The sequence below is a fragment of the Silene latifolia genome, chromosome 7, assembly GCF_048544455.1.
Source record: "Silene latifolia isolate original U9 population chromosome 7, ASM4854445v1, whole genome shotgun sequence".
NCBI lineage: Eukaryota > Viridiplantae > Streptophyta > Magnoliopsida > Caryophyllales > Caryophyllaceae > Silene > Silene latifolia.
This window is the reverse complement of record NC_133532.1, coordinates 83859604-83867621: the sequence shown is the minus strand read 5'-3', so window position 1 is coordinate 83867621 and position 8018 is coordinate 83859604. Positions and strand designations below refer to the sequence as shown.

The window sequence follows — 8018 nt, the reverse complement described above, 5'->3', positions numbered from 1 at the left end:
TTGTAATGGGAAGGGGCATTATTGGAGGAGTTTCCCCCAAATACTTAGAGGACCCCAAGGAAGGGCGTGTGACGCCTATTGGTATGATTTCCTCTCTCTATGTGATAGATATTAATTATGCTTGCACTTACACTTGGGTACTAGATACCGGATGTGGCTCTCACCTTTATAATCATTTACAGGGTTTAAGGAACGTGCAAGCACTAGCAAAAGGTGATGTAGATCTCCGCATGGAGTAGCGGCCGTTTCCGTGGGGACCTATGTGCTCACTTTAGCTAGTGGTTTAGAGTTGTTTTTAAATAATTGTTATTTTGTACCAACTTTCACCAAGAACATCATCTCCATTTCCGCGTTAGACGCGGAAGGCTTTTGTTTTATGATGAAGGACAATAGTTGTACTTTTTCATTGAATGATGTGGTTTATGGCAAGTCCATTTCAATTGGAGGCATTTATGTTTTAAATGATGTTAGTGACGTTTTTCATGTGGAAACTAGACAGCTCAAAACGGGTGATCCAAATGAATCCTACCTTTGGCATTGTCGTTTAGGTCACATAAACGAAAGACGCATTAAGAGACTTGCTTCATAAAAAGTGCTCAAACCATTTGATTTCGAATCTTATGGTATATGCGAGTCTTGCCTTTTAGGCAAGATGACTCGTGCACCTTTTGCGGGAAAAGGGACACGAGCTAGTGAGGTTTTGGCTCTCATACATACGGATGTGTGTGGACCATTAACCATCACCGCTAGAGGAGGTTTTCACTACTTCATTACTTTTACTGATGACTTGAGTAGATATGGGTATGTCTACTTGATGAAGAACAAGAGTGAAGCTTTTGACAAGTTCAAGGAGTTTCAGAATGAAGTAGAGAACCAATTGGATAAAAATATTAAGACACTACGATCCGATCGTGGTGGTGAATACCTAAATTCTGAATTTGATTCACACCTAAAACATTGTGGTATAGTATCACAATGAACTCCTCCTGGCACACCACAATTAAATGGTGTAGCCGAAAGGAGAAATCGAACTTTACTAGATATGGTTCGTTCTATGATGAGTCTAACCGATCTTCCTGATTCGTTTTGGGGTTTTGCCCTCTTGTCTGCAATATTTTCACTAAATCGAAGCCCGACTAAAGCGGCCGATAAGACTCCATATAAGATATGGACAGGGAAAGTCCCTCATTTGTCATTCATGTGCATTTGGGGTTGCGAAGCGTATGTCAAAATCAAGTCTGACAATAAGCTTGCACCCAGGTCTGACAAATGTCTTTTTGTAGGATACCGAAGGGAAACACGTGGCTATTACTTCTACAATAAACACGAGAACAAAGTGTTTGTGGCTCGTGATGTTGTCTTCCTAGAAAAAGAGTTTATTTCTAGAAGACAGAGTGGGAGAAAATTTGAACTTGACGAAGTTCGAGAGCCACAAACCGAGAATGAGGTAGAGGAGAACGTGGAGGATAACATTCCCTCCTTCTCTTAGACGGTTATCATTCCTAGAAAGTCAAGTAGGATTTATAATCGACCTGATCGCTACCTTGGTAACATCGAAGAGGATGGTGTTTTGTTACTTTTGGATAGTGACGAACCCACTACCTACATATCGGCCATGTCTAGTCCCAACTCCTCGCTTTGGCAAGAAGCCATGTGGTCCGAAATGGATTCCATGTACGAGAACCAAGTATGGGACTTGGTGGATTTACCTGAGGGAGTGCGACCCCTTCAGTGTAAATGGATATATAAAATTAAGCTCGGGGTGGATAAACATGTAGATGTTTACAAAGCTAGATTGGTGGCAAAGGTTTCACCCAAGTTCATGGTCTTAAAGTTAATGCTTCTAAATATGAGGTGGTGTTCAGTGGAGTATCTGATAGTTTGAAACAAGACATAACTCAAATTTCAGGTTACCAGGAAGGTAAACTACTTTTCAAATACTTGGGTTGTAATACTACGGTTTTCTATGTCTATGGGTACTCTATCGAGTGGGACTTACTCTATCGAGTAAGTAGCTTTTTACGCAAAACAGTAGTCTGCCTGTAGGGTACTCGATCGAGTAAGTTGGGGACTCGATCGAGTAAGGGGTACTCGATCGAGTAAGTCACTTACTCGATCGAGTAAGTGTGTTTTACGGGTTTGTTTGGACGGGTTTTATTAATAACGCGAGATTAATATAAAAGCTTCCGTCATTATTTCTTAAAAACTTTTTCAACATTCTTAAACCTTTCAAAGAGATTAGAAGTTACGTTGTTCGCATCTCTCGCGTTATTGGCAAATCCCAAGGCTAGGTTTGTCGGATCATCTCGTTCTTTACGCCATTGTGATCATCGTGTCAAGGGTAAGTTCCTTGTATAATTTTTATAGTGTTTTGTTGAGTTTCATTAAAACCTTAATTGGGTAATGTTGGGGGTTTTGGGTGTTTTGTGTAGTATTGGTAGTAATTGTATGTATACATGTTATAGGAGAAGGATTCGTAGAGGAGAAATTCTGATTAGCTGCTAGATCATCTGTGGTGATTGCTATTCCAGGTAGGATTTCCCTACTCAGTATTGTTTACATGGCATTGTTGATTATTGATGATTGTTTTATTGTTGTTGGTTGATTATCATAAAGGAATTGGTATTTGGTAATTGTAACTGTATAAGGTGATTATTGTATATCTGTCTGTGGTTCTTGGGGTGCGTCCCTGGCTGAGTGGAGTCACTTGCGGGAGTGGCTTCACGCCCTTGATTCGCCTTCTGTGGAACCCGCCACAGAAGGGATGTGCACATTAAGGAACATGGGTTTATCGCTCGGATGAGATAAGCGGGGCTTAGGTGGGAACGGCTGCGGTCCCCCACTGGCGGTGTGGAATACCTATTGCGATGGGTATTCTGGCAGGACTACACACTAAACACTTTAGTGTGTAGTCAGGTGTGTGGTGATGTGATGGAGTTTGGGGATTGCTTGCTTTGTAATATCGTTTTATTGCAGCTGTTAGTTTTATGTAATCAGTACTGACCCCATTTAAATATTTTAAAAACTGTGGTGATCCATTCGGGGATGGTGAGCAGTTATTGAGCAGGTATGAGTTGATGCGCATGGGATAGCTGGGTTGAGTCATCACGATGCTGTTTTAGAATTCTTCCGCTTTGTCGAACAATCTCTTATTTTGTTTAGTCGTTTGACAGTTTTGAGAACCTTTATATTTTCATTTATCAGTTTCGGAGTTGGTTGTATCGCTTTAACTTTATTATTATTAAAGTACATTTCGTTATTGTCTATTTGATTATCATTGCCTCGGGTAACCGAGATGGTAGCATTCTTATGCCCTAAGTGGACATGGTAAGGCACTTGGAGTATGGGGGTGTTACAAAGTGGTATCAGAGCGACGATCTTGAAACCTTTAACTAATGAACCAAATGAACATAGGGAGTCAAACTAAAATGAACCCGGGTAGAAGTTGTTAGGAGCTAATGCAAAGACTTGGGAGACGTCCTAAAGTCGCGAACTCGCCCTACAACTTTGAACCGGTCACTTTGGGGTTTGTGTCGGGATCGCTATGTGTTTATCTTGTGTGTTGTAAATCTATCTAGTAATGTGTTGTGTGAACTGGTGGATGCATGCATGTGGAGGATAGGAGATGTGTGGTGAAAGATGATGATGATATGAGTATATATGTCATTGATTGAATACATGAATTGCATGATAGTTGATTTATAACATGGCTTATTAGAAACATGGAAGGGAGGTTATCGTTGTTTGTATATATATAGATATTGTATATGTTTGTCGTTTTGCATAAAAGTATAGATGGTTGGAAGCGTTGAGTTGAACATGCGGGTAGTATACGAGTCAGCATGCCTCGATCGAGTGGGGGGCACTCGATCGAGTAGGTGAGAGACTCGATCGAATGGGTGTAACTCAATCGAGTGGGTTATTTTTCATTTCTGGGCAGTAGTCTATTTTTGGACACTCGATCGAGCAGGTTTGGGCACTCGATCGAGTGGGGTCAACTCGATCGAGTAAGTAGGTGGCTGGATCTTCGTTTTTAGTTGCTTTCTGGTCAGGTTCTTGAGTCAAGGCACTCGATCGAGTAATCGGGCAACTCGATCGAGTGGCCTCAACTCGATCGAGTGGGTTTTGGAACTCGATCGAGTAGGTGTTGTACAGGTCGTTTTCGTGTTTTGAGATATGGGATGTGTGTTCATGTTTACCTTTTTCTTATATAGTTTCAAGATGACGCCAAAAAGAACCGCGTTGTATGCCAGGGCTGAGAACATGAGTGTGGATGAGATTGTTAAGATGTTGGAGCACCAAGATGCTCTTACAGGGGCTTTAAAGAAATCCGGGAATGATAAAGAGGTGGGGGCAGATTATGCCAAGATGAGTATACATATAGCGAGGTTTAATCCTAAAGAGTACATGGGCACGGGTGCGCCAATTCTGCTAGATAATTGGCGTAGAGAGATGGAGAACATACTCAATTTGGTTCATTGCCCAGAGGAACTTCGAGTGGAACAAGCTACGTTCTACTTATGGGAAGCAGCCGGAGAGTGATGGGATAAGGTTAAAGTGAGTGCTCTGGACTTGTATGTGAAATAGGGGTTACCTGCTATACCTTGGGATGAGTTTAAGAAAGCTATGAGGCGAGAGTTTGTGCTAGAGCATGTGTGTAGCAAGCTGAGAGAGGAGTTTGATGACTTTAAGATGACTTCTGATATGACAGTTGCTGAGTATTATCACAAGTTCAACGAGAAATCTAGGTATGCAGAGGTATGAGGCTGAGCCAAGAGAACTTGGCATTAAGATTTGAGAAGGGGTTGACACCCAAGATCATAGAGAAGTTGCCGGTAGGAGTCCTTACAGATGTTAAGGAGGTATATGAGCGTGCACGAAGAGCTGAGAGGTTGGTAGAGATGACTAAGGAGAACCAAGAGAGAGCTTCTGAGAAGAGGAAGGCTGAGAGTAAGGGTGGTGGTCAGTCTAGTTACAAGAAGGGCGGCCATAACCAGGTGAGAGCTTACTCTTCAGGTTTGGGGTTTAGCGCTAGAGCTTCTTACGGGCGTGGCCGTGGTGGTAGTAGCAGCAGTTGGGGTTTGTCTTGCTTTAACTGTGGCGGTATGGGGCCACAAGAGACACGAGTGTACCAGTGCTGTGGGCAGGGGTTTTCAGAGGCAGTCTCAGGGGAGTTTCTCATAGGGTCCATCTCAGAGCTATGCTAGTAACTGATGTGACCATAATTAGAGCATATTTAGCCCCCGAATTAGCCTTGTTCCCATGCTTTTTAGTGCATATTTAGGTCATTTATTGTCTTTAGTTCTTTGTTTTGCATATTCTTTGAGGTTTTGTGTCCTTGGTAGGAAAGGAGTGCAAACCTTGCATTTTCTTGGCAAAATGAGACTAAATTGATTGAATTCAATGACCAAGCATCAAGGAGAGACAAGATTAGAAGGCCTTTGTACATATTATAGTAGATGGGCAATGATGAGGAAAGATCCTTGCATCCCTAAGGAAATCCCCAAGGATTTTATGAAGAGAAAGGGAAGAAAAGAAGAAGAAACAAAGCTGAGCAGCATACCGTGCGGATTGTGCTGAAGACGCCCGTCCTCCACCTTCACAATCCGTGCGTCTTCTCCCAAAGACGCCCGGGTAGCAGCTACCAGAAGATGCCCGTCTTCTCCCAAAGACGCCCGGGCAGAGACACCTGAATCCGCACGTCCCATGCCTAAGACGCACGGATTCCAAGGCAGCGCAACTTCGTCTTCTTCAAGCCTCAATGAGAGATGCCCATCCTTCGAAAAATACCGGCGTTTTCCTGCTCAAATCTAAAAAGTGTAATTACTAATTTATTCTTAGTTAACCCTAATGCATCCACCTAATTTCCACTATAAATACCCCATTAGTCTAATTGGAAGAGCATGTTCTTCTTAGCAATCTTTAGTGTAGTTAATATCAATCAAATCTCTCTTTAGTTTTGTAATCAACAATTAATCAAGTTTTAATACAAGTTCTATTTCCTTAATCTCTCTTTTGTTCATCCTTTATTTTGGGTAATTGAAGATTATTTGGGTTATTATTGGGAGATTGACAACCTCTCAATCAAGCATCAAGTACTTCTTTCATTCTTGCTTTATTATTGGAATCATTAGTAGGTATAATTCTCTTAATCCCTTTTTAATTATTGTTAATTACTTTTATTTATTCATCATGTTTCACTTTTTTGGTATGATTGACAACCTTGCTAGCATGTTCAACATGATAATGAGTGAGTAGTCACCTAGCTAGGGTTAATGGGTAATTAGGGGAAACCAACATGGGGAATGATTCATGCTTAAATTAATATGCTTTCATGGTTTATTTGCTTGCTTGTTTTGATCTCAACTCGTCATGCACATGTTATGTTTGATGAAATGCGAGCCTATGAATCCTTGCATTTTTTACCCATCACCTATCTTTTCAATGTGATTGTAAGACATAAACCAACTCGAGTCTCATTAGACCATGCATGTTGTTGAGTAGGGAAGATTAAGTCGACTTGTAGGTGTTGTACAATCTAATCGATTCGGCTCCGGGACCCAAACTTTCCTAGGATTGTAAGATATAACCCAACTCAATCCATCACAACAATAATTGCTTGCTTATAATTTGAGAACATGTTTGTATGATCAATTCCCATGATTCCCCTATGACCCCATGACACCCTAGTGCTTTTTATCAATTGTTTACAACCCTTTTAATTCATCTTGCTTGTTTATTTTCATTGCTATTTAGTTTAGTGACCTTCTACATCAACCCAAATTGTGACACTCCTAAGACACCACTAGTTGCAATAGAAATCTCATCTCAATTCCCGTCCCTTGGGATCCGACCTTTACTTGCCCCTTTACTAATTGTAGAGTTGTTTGTGAAGTTATAAATTGTGTTTTGGTCTAGGTGCTTCCAACGACAATTGTTCCGAAAAATAGAATATAGCTCCGAATCCGACCAAAAATGGCGCCGTTGCCGGGGACGGTGTTAACTTGATTTAGATTTTCTTATATTGTTGTTAGTTGTGTCTTTCTTTGCCTTGGGGAAGTAAAACTCCTCAAGGTTTGTTCTAATTGTTTTCGAGTTGTTTGATATTTTGCATGTCTAGAAGGTCACAAGGTGATTTGTTACCTTTTGATCGTGAAATTGAAAGAACTTTGACAACCAATAGAAGACTTGCTAGGAAAAATTTGAGAGGTATTGGTGAGGTTGTAGATATTCAACCAACTATTGAGTTCATCAACCCTTTTGCAAGAGAAGGTGAGGAGAACCCAACACAAAATACAACACAAAATCAACTCACAATGCCTAAGTTTTCATCACATTCCGTACCCACCGAGGAGAACCTACCCAATGGTACTCCCACACCACAACATCTAACCGGAAATTTTATTGCCAAATCCGCATTTATCCAATTAGTCGAAAGAAGCCAATTTGAGGGGATGCCTAGTGAAGACCCTCATTCTCATATGGAAACCTTTTGTGACTATTGTGATGCGATTTCTCAAACCGGTGTAACTCAAGACCAAATTCGATGGGTCTTATTTCCTTTTTCTCTAATTGGCACCGCGAAACAATGGTTGAAAGGCCTTGATAAGGCTACTCTCGGAATTGATTCTTGGAAGAAGTTGGCTCTAGCTTTCTACAAAAAGTTCTATCCACCGGAAAAGACTAACATGCTAAGGGCTCAAATTACGGGTTTTAAGCAAAGGGATGAAGAATCTTTGTATGAAGCTTGGGAGCGGTTCAAGGGAATTTGTCGCTCATGTCCTCACCATGGACTTAGTGAGTGGTTCTTGGTACAACAATTTTGGAACGGTCTTTATGAAGATTCAAGGAACATTCTCAACATAAGATCAAATGGAATGTTCACCGAAGTTGATGACAATAAAACTTGGAACAAGATTGAGGAAATGGCGGTCCATAACTCACAATATAGTAGACCTCGCAAGGCTACTAGAGGAGGAAAGCATGAAGTGGACTCCATTACTCAATTGGGTGCTCAA

General features: G+C 41.1%; 1 non-coding gene across 1 annotated transcript; it reads right to left on the bottom strand.

Annotated features, from left to right (window-relative positions):
• Positions 1-7688: 7688 nt before the first annotated feature.
• Positions 7689-7795, bottom strand: LOC141593614 (small nucleolar RNA R71). Its single transcript, XR_012521690.1, has one exon. It is a non-coding gene; the product is annotated as a small nucleolar RNA R71 (small nucleolar RNA).
• Positions 7796-8018: the final 223 nt, after the last annotated feature.